Source organism: Ornithorhynchus anatinus, chromosome 1, assembly GCF_004115215.2.
Source record: "Ornithorhynchus anatinus isolate Pmale09 chromosome 1, mOrnAna1.pri.v4, whole genome shotgun sequence".
NCBI lineage: Eukaryota > Metazoa > Chordata > Mammalia > Monotremata > Ornithorhynchidae > Ornithorhynchus > Ornithorhynchus anatinus.
In genome coordinates this window covers 169,729,616-169,740,223 of record NC_041728.1, presented here as the reverse complement: position 1 = coordinate 169,740,223, position 10,608 = coordinate 169,729,616, and the positions used below count along the sequence as shown (strand labels likewise).

Genomic DNA, 10,608 nt, shown 5'->3' with positions numbered 1-10,608 from the left:
CACCATTCTAAGCGCTGGGGTAGATACAAGGCAATCAGGTTGGACACAGTCCATTTGCCACGTGGGACACCCAGTCCTAAGCCCCATTTTACAGGTGAGGTGTCCAAGGTGCAGAGAAGTGAAGTGACTTTCCCAAGCTCACACAGCAGGCAAGTGGCAGAGCCAGGACTAGAACCCAGGTCCATGACTCCCAGGCCCGTGCTCCATCCACCAGACTGCACTGCTGGAGCTGCTCCTGCAAAGATGTCAGCCCAGCAGAGAGGAGCTCCAGGCCTTCATTTTGAGGGAATCTGTAAGAAGCATGGCTGCTTTAGATGAGCATTCTGGGGGCCGGGTCTTTGGTGGCCAGGGTGGCTTGCTGCTTAGGTGGTACATCTCAGTGAAGAATAACAAGGGGGAAGAGCACAGACTAGAATGAAAGGGAAGGTATCATGAAATCAATCCATTAACCATCAAATTTATATATTGAGTTCTTACTTGTGTGGAGCATTATATTAAGTTCATTCATTCATTTAATTGTATTTATTGAGCGCTTACTGTGTGCAGAGCACTGTACTAAGTGCTTGGAATGTACAATTTGGCAACAGATAGAGACAATCCCTGCCCATTGACGGGCTTACAGTCTAATCAGGGGAGACGGATGGACAAAAACAAGACAACTTAATCATGATAAATAGAATCAAGGGGATGTACACCTCATTAACAAAATAAATAGGGTAATAAAAATATATACAAATGAGCACAGTGCTGAGGAGAGGAGACGGGAGAGGGGAGGAGCAGAGGGAAAGGGGGCTTAGCTGAGGGGAGGTGAAGGTGGGGAGTAGAGAGGCAGCAGAGGGAAAAGGGGAAGCTCAGTCTGGGAAGGCCTCTTGGAGGAGGTGAGCTCTCAGTAGGGCTTTGAAGAGGGGAAGAGAGTTAGTTTGGCGGAGGTGAGGAGGGAGGGCATTCCGGGACAGTGGGAGGACGTGGGCCAGAGGTCAGTGGCGGGATAGGTGTGAACGGGGGACGGTGAGGAGGTGAGCGGCAGAGGAGCGGAACATGCGAGGTGGGCAGTAGAAAGAGAGAAGGGAGGAGAGGTAGGAGGGGGCAAGGTGATGGAGACCCTTGAAGCCCAGAGTGAGAAGTTTTTGTTTTGTGCGGAGGTCGATGGGCAACCACTGCAGGTTTTTAAGAAGGGGAGTGACATGCCCAGATCGTTTCTGCAGGAAGATGAGCCGGGCAGCGGAATGAAGAATAGACTGGAGCGGGGAGAGACAGGAGCAAGGGAGATCAGAGAGAAGGCTGACACAGTAATCCAGCCGGGATATTATGAGAGCCTGTAGCAGTAAGCCATTTGGAGAGCGCTGTACTAAGCGCTTGGAATGTAGAATTTGGCAACAGATAGATAATTCCTGCCCAACAAGTGGTGAGAAAAGTAGACTGTGAGCCCACTGTTGGGCAGGGATTGTCTCTTTCTGTTGCCAAATTGTACTTTCCAAGTGCTTAGTACAGTGCTCTGCACACAGCAAGCGCTCAATAAATACGATATGAATGAATTAGTGAAGTGATCCCAGCCCACAGGGAGCTTCTAGTCTCTAGAAAAGAGCTAGAATGGAAGGATAGAAGGGAGATTTCAGAGCAGGGCTGGGAGACTGGAGGCAAATTCCATGTGCAGGGCTCTCAATTCCAGAATTCTCTTTTCTACCTAGTGAAGGAGTTCAGGTTAAACCACCATGCAGAACAGTGACTTTGTGTTCAGGATTGGACCACGAGAAGTACTTGCTAGTTAGTGAATTTCAGTGAATTCTCTGTCATTTCTTTTTTCTCCAAACTGTTAATATCTAATCTCCTCCAAGATATCTTCGTTGAATAACCTCTCATTTTGCCACCCAATTCATTCTCCCTTCTGCAGTACCTGGGCACTTAGATCTGCACCCTTTAATAATGCTGATGTTCCCGCCATCCCCAGCCCCTCAATACTATTGCACGTATACTCGAACTCTGCTCTTTCTTTGTCTATAATTTATTTTAACATTTGTTCCCCCATCTGATTGCAAATTCCTTGAAGGCAGGGAGGTTGTCCACAAACTATTGTATTTTCCAAAAAAAATAATACACTACTCTGCACACCACAAGCTTTCAATAAATATCACTGATTGATTCATAAACTACGGTAGAGGTCATGGATACCAGTAAATGCCAACATGCATCTTCGGGACCATTCCCTTTTTGAGAATTTCAATATGAAAGGGTTAAGCCCTGAAGAAACAAAATGTGACTGAAATTCGAACGCTTGTCTAAGGGAAAGTTTTCAGAGTCAAATCCTACCTAAAGATTGATGCAAATGTTTGAATAATATAAGCAAACAGAATCCCTCTGATTCAGGCTAAAGAAGTATATTACTGATTTATCCAAATGATTATCTCTATTTTGATTGTGTGCGTGCAAAATAAATGCCCAATAAATACTATTTATTGATTGTGGCAGTTTGACCCCCCTAGTCTTTCAGTATGGTCACATCTCCTCTAAGAGGTCTTCCCTGATCAAGACAGTTTTTTCCAGACTCCCTCTCCCTTCTGTGTTGTCTATGCACTTGAATCTGTGACCTTTGGGCATTTGATATTCACCCCACCCTCAACCCCACAGCACTTTTATTCAAATCTATAAATTATATATTTTTTGTATTAATGTCTGTCTCCCCTTCTTGACTGCAAACACAGTGTAGGCAAGGAATGCGTCTCTCAACTCTGGAATTGTACTCTCCCAAGGGCATAGTATAGTGTTTGCTTTATAGTAAGCACTCAATACCACTGATGAGTAACAGAAATACCTCGGTCACAAAGTGTGATCATCCCACTTTTTCCGAGTTGGTTATTTATGGTCTTTATTAAACACTTACCATATGCTGAGCACTGAGCTATGCACTGTGGAGAGTTAGACCAGACATTGTTGCTGTCCAACTCTTAGCGCTCACAATCTAAGTGTGGGTAACTAGGAATAAAGAGCAGTAGGTAACATTTTCCACAAACCAAGATAAATAAATAAATGATTCCTGGAAATATTATTCCTCAGACCCCTCATCAGTTACAAACTGGAGAAGTTTCTCCAGTGTTTTAAATATTCTCAAGGAGCTCTTTTTTTTAACTGGTATTTAAGTGATAGGTACCAGGTACTGTAGCTACAAGACAACCAGGTTGGACACAGTCCAGATCCCACAAGGGGCTCACAGTCTTAATCCCCATTTTACAGTTGAGGGAACTGAGGCCCGAGATGTGAATACTTATTTACATTAACGTCTGCCTCCCCATCTAGAATGTAAACTCGTCGTGAGCTGGGAACTTGTCTACCAACTCGGTTCTATTGTTGTAGCGTACTCTTCCAAGCACATAGTATGGTGCTTTGCACACAGTAAGTGCTCAAAAAATATGATTGACTGGTTGATTGAAGTAGCTCACCCAAGGTCACACAGCAAAGAAGTGGTGAAGCTGGGATTAGAACCCAGATCCTCTAACTCCCAGGCCCTTGCTCTTTCCTAAGCCACGCTGCTTCTGGTGCTTGAAGCCCTGGGCTCTGGGAGGAGGCTGATCAGGATTTGAGTGGCGGGAATCTGGGAACTCTTGGCCATAAAGAGATTCTGAGACAAATAGACCCCAGTCTCCCTGCCCCAACAGGGAATGGGGTTGGGGGTGAGGGAAGGGGGTTCCCACTTAAGGTGTTCTAGAAGTTTGGGGGAGGCTGGTAAAGAAGCGGGAGATGAAAGTTGCAAGATAAAAAACAAAAAAACAAACAACCCAGCCCTACCAACTTGTAACTTTCTAGTATTTATGATGTTATCTTCTTTTACATGCTTACCTAGCACTTTAAGTTCTGTTATTTAACAGCCTGGAAATTCATGAAGCCAAGTATTTATTGCAATACGCAAATTTTATGTTTCCATGGTGTGCAGAGAGGGAATAGGCATTTTCTTAAAACATAGTGCAACTCTCGAGGAAAAGGCACTAAATCAGAACCGCTGGGGGGGACTCCAAACTCACAGAAGGGGACAGTGAATTCAAGGACATGGAGACAGTATAAATATTCAAGGAAGTAGGAATGGGGCTGAAGAAGCCAAAAACAGTAGTGGGAAAAAGAAAATCTTATCCAGTTACCCTTTACTGCATAAAGAACCAGTCTAGAAATCCCACGTGGTGGCTAGGGCAGTGTGGAAATGGAACTGGTTTCCTCTGGGGAACAGATTGAATTGGCTTTGTGGAGAGATCCTGGGCTTGGGAGTCAAAAGGTCATGGGTTCTTATCCCGCCTCTGCCACGTATCTGCTGTGTGGCCATGGGCAAGTCACTTCGCTTCTCTGGGCCTCAGTTACCTCTTATGTAAAATGGGAAAAGAGTGTGAGCACCAGGTAGGTTAGAGACTGTGTCCAACGCGATGCTTGGATGAGAATTAAGAACAGTGATTGGCACATAGTAAGTCCTTAAAAAGTATTATCACTATTATCATTATTATTATTATTATTATTGTTTGGGGATTGTTTGCCTACTGTGAGATAATTTGTCTGGGGTTAGGAGATCCCAGGACTGCACTCCTATGAGTGTTAATGTTGCATCCCCAAAACACACCACCAACTGAAAATCATCATTAGAAATTCAGAACTGAAAGCCACCCACTAAACAATGTCAAATGATGCCTTGATAGACAAGTAATTAGAAACCAGTGCTCAGTACAGTGGCAAGCACATAATAAGTGCTTCATATTTACTACGAATGAAACAACATCAAAAGCCAATCTATCAATAGCACTGACTGAAGGTTTATTGTAGTGGGTGTTTGGGAGCATACAGTAGAGTTAGTAGACATGATCAGCGGTCTCAAGGAGCTTACAACTAACAGGGGAGGCAGACATGAAAATAAATTACAGGTAGGGGGAAATAAGCCCCTCTCAGGGTCGCACCTGGAGAGTTTCCGGTACTCTACCAGTCTCGACTACAGGGGGGAGAGTTAAGCAGAGACATTCCCATTCCATTCTGAGCCTGGCCAGTGGCTAGCGAGTGGAAGACAATCTGCTACAAGTCAAAACTCATCTATGCTGGGCAGCAGCAGAATGGGAGAGAGTTAAGGGCGGAGGCTCGAGCTTACTGCACGGAAGGAGGCAATGGTAAACCACCTCTGTATTTTTACCAAGAAAGCTCTGTGGATGCATTACCAGAATGATTACAGATGGAGAGTGGGGTGTTCTAGGAGAGATGTGTCCGTGGTGTCGCTATGGGTCAGAAACGACTTGACGGCATAAGACAAGGGGGAAGAAAGAGAGTTTAAAAATTCATACAGGCCTTCCTTGTAGAGTCCATCCTTGACTAAGCCCTCTTTTCCTTTCCTTTCAGTCCCTTCTGCGTCACCCTGATTTGCCCCGAGCCCAGCCCCTTAGCACATATCTGTAATTTTATTTATATCAATGTCTGTCTCTCCCTCTTAGACTGTGAAGTTGTTGTGGGCAGGGAATGTCTATTCTATTGTTATATTGTACTCTCCCAAGCACTTGGTACAGTGTTCTGCACACAGTAAACTCTCAGTGAATAGGATTGACTGACTGCATATAATTGGGTGAGTACCTAAGTGCTTAGGGCTTGAGAACTCAACTGCACAAGTAACGTAGTAGGGGAGGAAATGATGGGGAGTTGATGAGACAATAGGGAAGACTTTGTGCAGGAGGTGTGATTTTAGTAGGGCTTTGAAAATGGGGAGAGTAGTGGTGTGCCTGATGTGAAAGGGGAGGGAATTCTGGGCTGAAGGGATGGCTTATGCCAGGTCAGACATTATTTATTATTACACATTCATCTACAGTTCTTATGTACCAGGACCTGAACCTCATTACTCATTTGGCCCAATACACATGAATCTCAAGACCAAAGTTTGCCCATCAATTTCAACAGAAGACTCTGTCGGGAGAGTTTTCCTTTTTGCAGGGTTCTTCAAGACTGCCAACCGTGTTAATGGAGAACCAGGCGCACACCCACTTCTCCTATACTGTGGGCACTACATTCCTGCAGAACCCACTGCTAAAGGCTGAGAAGCAGCGTGGCTCAGTGGAAAGAGCCCGGGCTTGGGAGTCAGAGGTCCTGAGTTCAAATCCTGCCTTTGACACTTGTCAGCTGTGTGACCGTGGGCAATTCACTTCATTTCTCTGTGCCTCAGTTCCCTCATCTGTAAAATGGGGATGAAGACTGTGAGCCTCACGTGGGACAACCTGATGACCCTGTAACTCCCCCAGCGCTTAGAACAGTGCTCTGCACATAGTAAGTGCTTAACAAATACCAACATTATTATTATTATTATTATTAAAGACACTTGCATTCTGATACAACACCTTGATTGACTCTGTGCTCCGGGGACAGCCTTAGCCAAAGAGGGCAAGTGAAATGCTACAGAGTAGCCCACAAGAGGCTGCTGTACTAAGTGTTGACTGCTGGGAAATAATAGTAATAACAATGGCATTTGTTAAACGTTTACTATGTGTTAAACATTGTTCTGAGCACTGGGGAAGATATGAGGTAACCAGAATGGACAAACTCCCTGTTGCTGATGGAGCTCATAGTCTTCATCCCCATTTGACAGATGAGGTAACTGAGGCACACAGAGAAATTGATTTGTCCAAAGTCACACAGCAGACAGGGGGCAGGACCAGAATTAGAACCGACTCCCAGGCCCGGGCTCCATTCATTAGGCCATGCTGCTTCGAATGAACAGTTGTGCCGTCTTTAGGGGTATCTATAAATACCTATGGGGAACCATAATCATTATCTGGAAAACTTGTGGATGGTGGTGCCGAGTTCTTAGATCCAAGGGTGGATGGAAAGGTATCTGTAATGTGGCTACTGGAGGGCAATAGCATGGGGTGGAAAAATCGATTCAGGGGCTTCTCGGTGATCCCAGGATGTCCCAGAAAGTATGTAGGATATCATGGAACAAGAAGACAAAGCAGGAATCTGGGAGAAGACTGGGGCTGGGTTTGCAATAGCTAAATTCTGCTTCTTGATACGTTTTAGAATATCAGTGAGCTGCCAGAACACATGTGGAAGTGTGGGGCTTAGTAGATAGAACACGGGCCTGAGCATCAGAAGGTCATGGGTTCTAATCCCGGCTCTATTACTTGTCTGCTGTGTGACCTTGGGCAATTCACTTAACTTCTCTGTACCTCAGTTCTCTCATCTGTAAATGAGGATTAAGACTGTGAGCCCTCTGGGAGAGAGGGACTGTGTCCAACCTGATTATCTTGTATCTACCCCAGTGCTTGCCACATAGTAAGTGCTTAACAAATACCATCATTATTATTATTATTATTATTGGTCAACTGATGGTACTTCTATTAAGGAGGATACCTTCAACACTGAAAATAAGGCTTTGTTACTTAGCAATCAGAATGCCTTGCTAATGCTATACAATAGAGATGCCATTCGGGGGAGGACTTGTGGGGTCAGTTCTCCTCCAATGTGAGCTTTAAAGCACTTTTCATTTCATTTTGAATAATCTGGTGTAATTTATTATGTCATAAACCGTTCAAGAGGAAGAGAGCCCCAGAAAGCTAAGAAGAGATTATAATATTATTCCAATGGGACCTCCTTTCCTTAACATGAAAATAAACCTGACTGGAGGATTACAAAACTAAACATGGAACATTACATGAAACACTAATTACATCCTATTCTTTCTTCTCACTCACCAAAACAGCTATTTAGATCAACAAAGGAGCAAAGAAAAGGGGAGACCAGCTCTGAAAGTTGTTTGTCACCACTATTCCCTGCTGTTTTGATTAATCTTGAATAGGATCATTTGGCATCTCAAAAGTGCAAGGAGTCTTTGGAAATGCTTCCCTGTGTTATTCACTCCAGGTTTGTGAATCAGCATCTTAGTATTTAGGCTGCAGCAATACCGTGACTGTTTAACAAGGCTATAGAAGGAATCATGTTGCCCAACAAACTTTGGGACATGAGGTGTTCTTTTTTTATGGTATCTGTTAAGTGCTTACTATCTGCTAGGCCCTGTACTAAGCACTAGGGTAGATACAAGCTAATCAGGTTGGACACAATCCATGTCCCATATTTTAAGTCCCAATTTTAAAGATGAGGTAACTGAAGTAACGAGAAGTGAAATGACTTGTCCCAGGTCCCACGGCAGACAAGTGGCGGAGCTCCTTCTGAATCTCGGCCCTTCGCTCTATCCACTGGGCCATGCTGATTCTTCAAGAAAGAGGGCTTGAAAAAGTAAAAAAAGGTGGTTATGTGGGCTTCTCAAGAAATTCTGAATAAAACCTACCATACTAAGGGGCAGGAATGAGTGTGCCAAATTTTGAATCAAAACTAAAAACTGATTTTTTAGGAAGCAAGGAAAATGGTAAGGAACAAGCAACATAATAATGTTGGTATTTGTTAAGCGCTTACTATGTGCAGATCACTGTTCTAAGCACTGGGGTAGATACAGGGTAATCAAATTATCCCACATGAGGCTCAGTCTTAATCCCCATTTTACAGATGAGGTAACTGAGGCACAGAGAAGTGAAGTGACTTGCCCACAGTCACACAACTGACAAGGGACAGAGCCAGCATTCGAACCCATGACCTCTGACTCCCAATGCCGTGCTCTTTCCACTGAGCCACGATATCAACTTAACCCTCCTACTGCACAGTTATGATATGGGAAAAGAGTAGCTTTGAGACAGTCAAATGGAGCAATGTAAGGACCTGGTTCTAATTCTGCCTCTGCCCCTTGTTTGCTGTGTGACCTTGGGCAAGTCACCTCACTTCTGTGGGGAGCCCACAACAAGCTACCTTTTACGTGACTAGTTGTCATCCTGTGAACAACAATAAGGAAGAAACTGGGGTGGTACCGATGTGCTCTATTTGAGGCAGGTGGTTGGGGGAGCATGGAGGGAGACGTGGCTTTTTCTTTCTGTTCTACCAGGTAATGGGCCTGGACCAATCAGTAATTGCCATGTGCCCCAGCTGCTACACCTGAAGCCCATAAAAGGTGATTGTTCGAATCGCAGGAGGGCACTTGGAGGGAGTAATAGGAGGAGTAGAGGTAAGCAGGGATGCCCAGGGAAAGAGTTGCAGCAGGAGAGCAGTTCTAGAAGGCAGCAGCACTTGGAAGCAGAAAGAAGAAGCATTGGCAGAATGGAATTGGACCCTTGGGTGGTGGAGTGAGTGAATGTATGCATGTGTCACTCCCTCGCGTGGTAGTAAAGCTAAGTAAAAAAACTTTCCACGGTAACCTTGGTGATCAGAGGTGCGGTTTGAATTCTACTACGTGTCGGGGCTCCCCCGGCCCAGGGAGATCCTAGTTGGTATGAGCTGGGGGCTCATGAATAACTTCTTTGTTTCATTGATCTCATCTGTAAAATTGGGACTTAAAATGTGGGACAGGGACTATGTCCAACCTGATTATAATAATGTTGGTATTTAAGTGCTTACTATGTGCAGAGCATTGTTCTAAGTGCTGGGGGTGATACAATCTTGCATCTACCCTAGTAATCAATATAGTGTTTGGCACACAGTAAGTGCTTAACAAATATCAGAATTATTATTATTACTGGTCAGGAGGAATTCAAATGTACATGGCTATTGTAGATTCATGAAAGGATTGTGGAAAAGGGATAATAGATTAACACCCACTATACCAGTAGCACTAGATCTTTGAAGCTGCGTGGCTTAGTGGAAAGAGTATGGACTCTAATCCTCGCTCTGCCACTTGTCAGCAGTGTGACCTTGGGCAAGTCACTTAACTTCTCTGTGCCTCAGTTACCTCATCTGTAAAATGGGGATTAAGAATGTGAGCCCCACGTGGGACAACCTGATCACCTTACAATCAGCGCTTGGAACAGTGCTTGGCACATAGTAATTGCTTAACAAATGCCATCATTATTATTAGTAGTAGTAGTACCCTGGCCAGTTTCAAGTTCTCCTGCTGAATAGTTCTTTTATAACATGTTTTCATTACACCATTTGGGTATAAAGAGGGAAGAATTAGGAAATGATTTTCCTATAACACAATTCTTTTCTCATATAACAAATCTACAAGTAGAGACAAGTAGATTGGTAGAGGAAGAAATTGTTGCTTGCATATGCATAGTATAAGTCAAGGAGTATCGCTGCTTCACTTCCCAGCCTCCGATTCAATTGTACCATGCAGTTCTTTGTGTTTCCTTGCACGTCACAGTGTTGTATTTACTCACCTAATTACCTCCACCATGCAATTCCCTTTCTCATCCCCTTTAAAGTAGGAAATAAAATATGTCTCACGTATGGGTAAGAGTAGGCAGTGATACCGAGCCATGCTAGGGTACGAAGAGGAAAATCAATCCATCAGTGCTATTTACTGAGTGCTTAACGGTGTGTATAGTACTGTCCTAAGCACTTGAGGGAGCAAAATATAATAGAGTTGGTAGATATGTTCCCTGCTCTCAAGGAATTTGTAGTCTAATGGTGTGGTCATTCATTTATTTGATCATATTTATTGAGCACTTAATGCACAGCACTGTACTAAGAGCTTGGCAAGTACAGTACAGCAATAAAGAGAGACAATCTCTGCCCACAATGGCACTAAACATACAACAGATAGGAAGTGGACTTCTAGCTGATTCG

General features: G+C 44.1%; 1 non-coding gene across 1 annotated transcript; it reads left to right on the top strand.

The window, feature by feature from the left end:
* The first annotated feature begins 4,907 nt into the window (after window positions 1-4,907).
* LOC114817087 lies at window positions 4,908-5,045 on the top strand. Its single transcript, XR_003764943.1, has one exon. It is a non-coding gene; the product is annotated as a small nucleolar RNA SNORA7 (small nucleolar RNA).
* The last annotated feature ends 5,563 nt before the right edge of the window (window positions 5,046-10,608 follow it).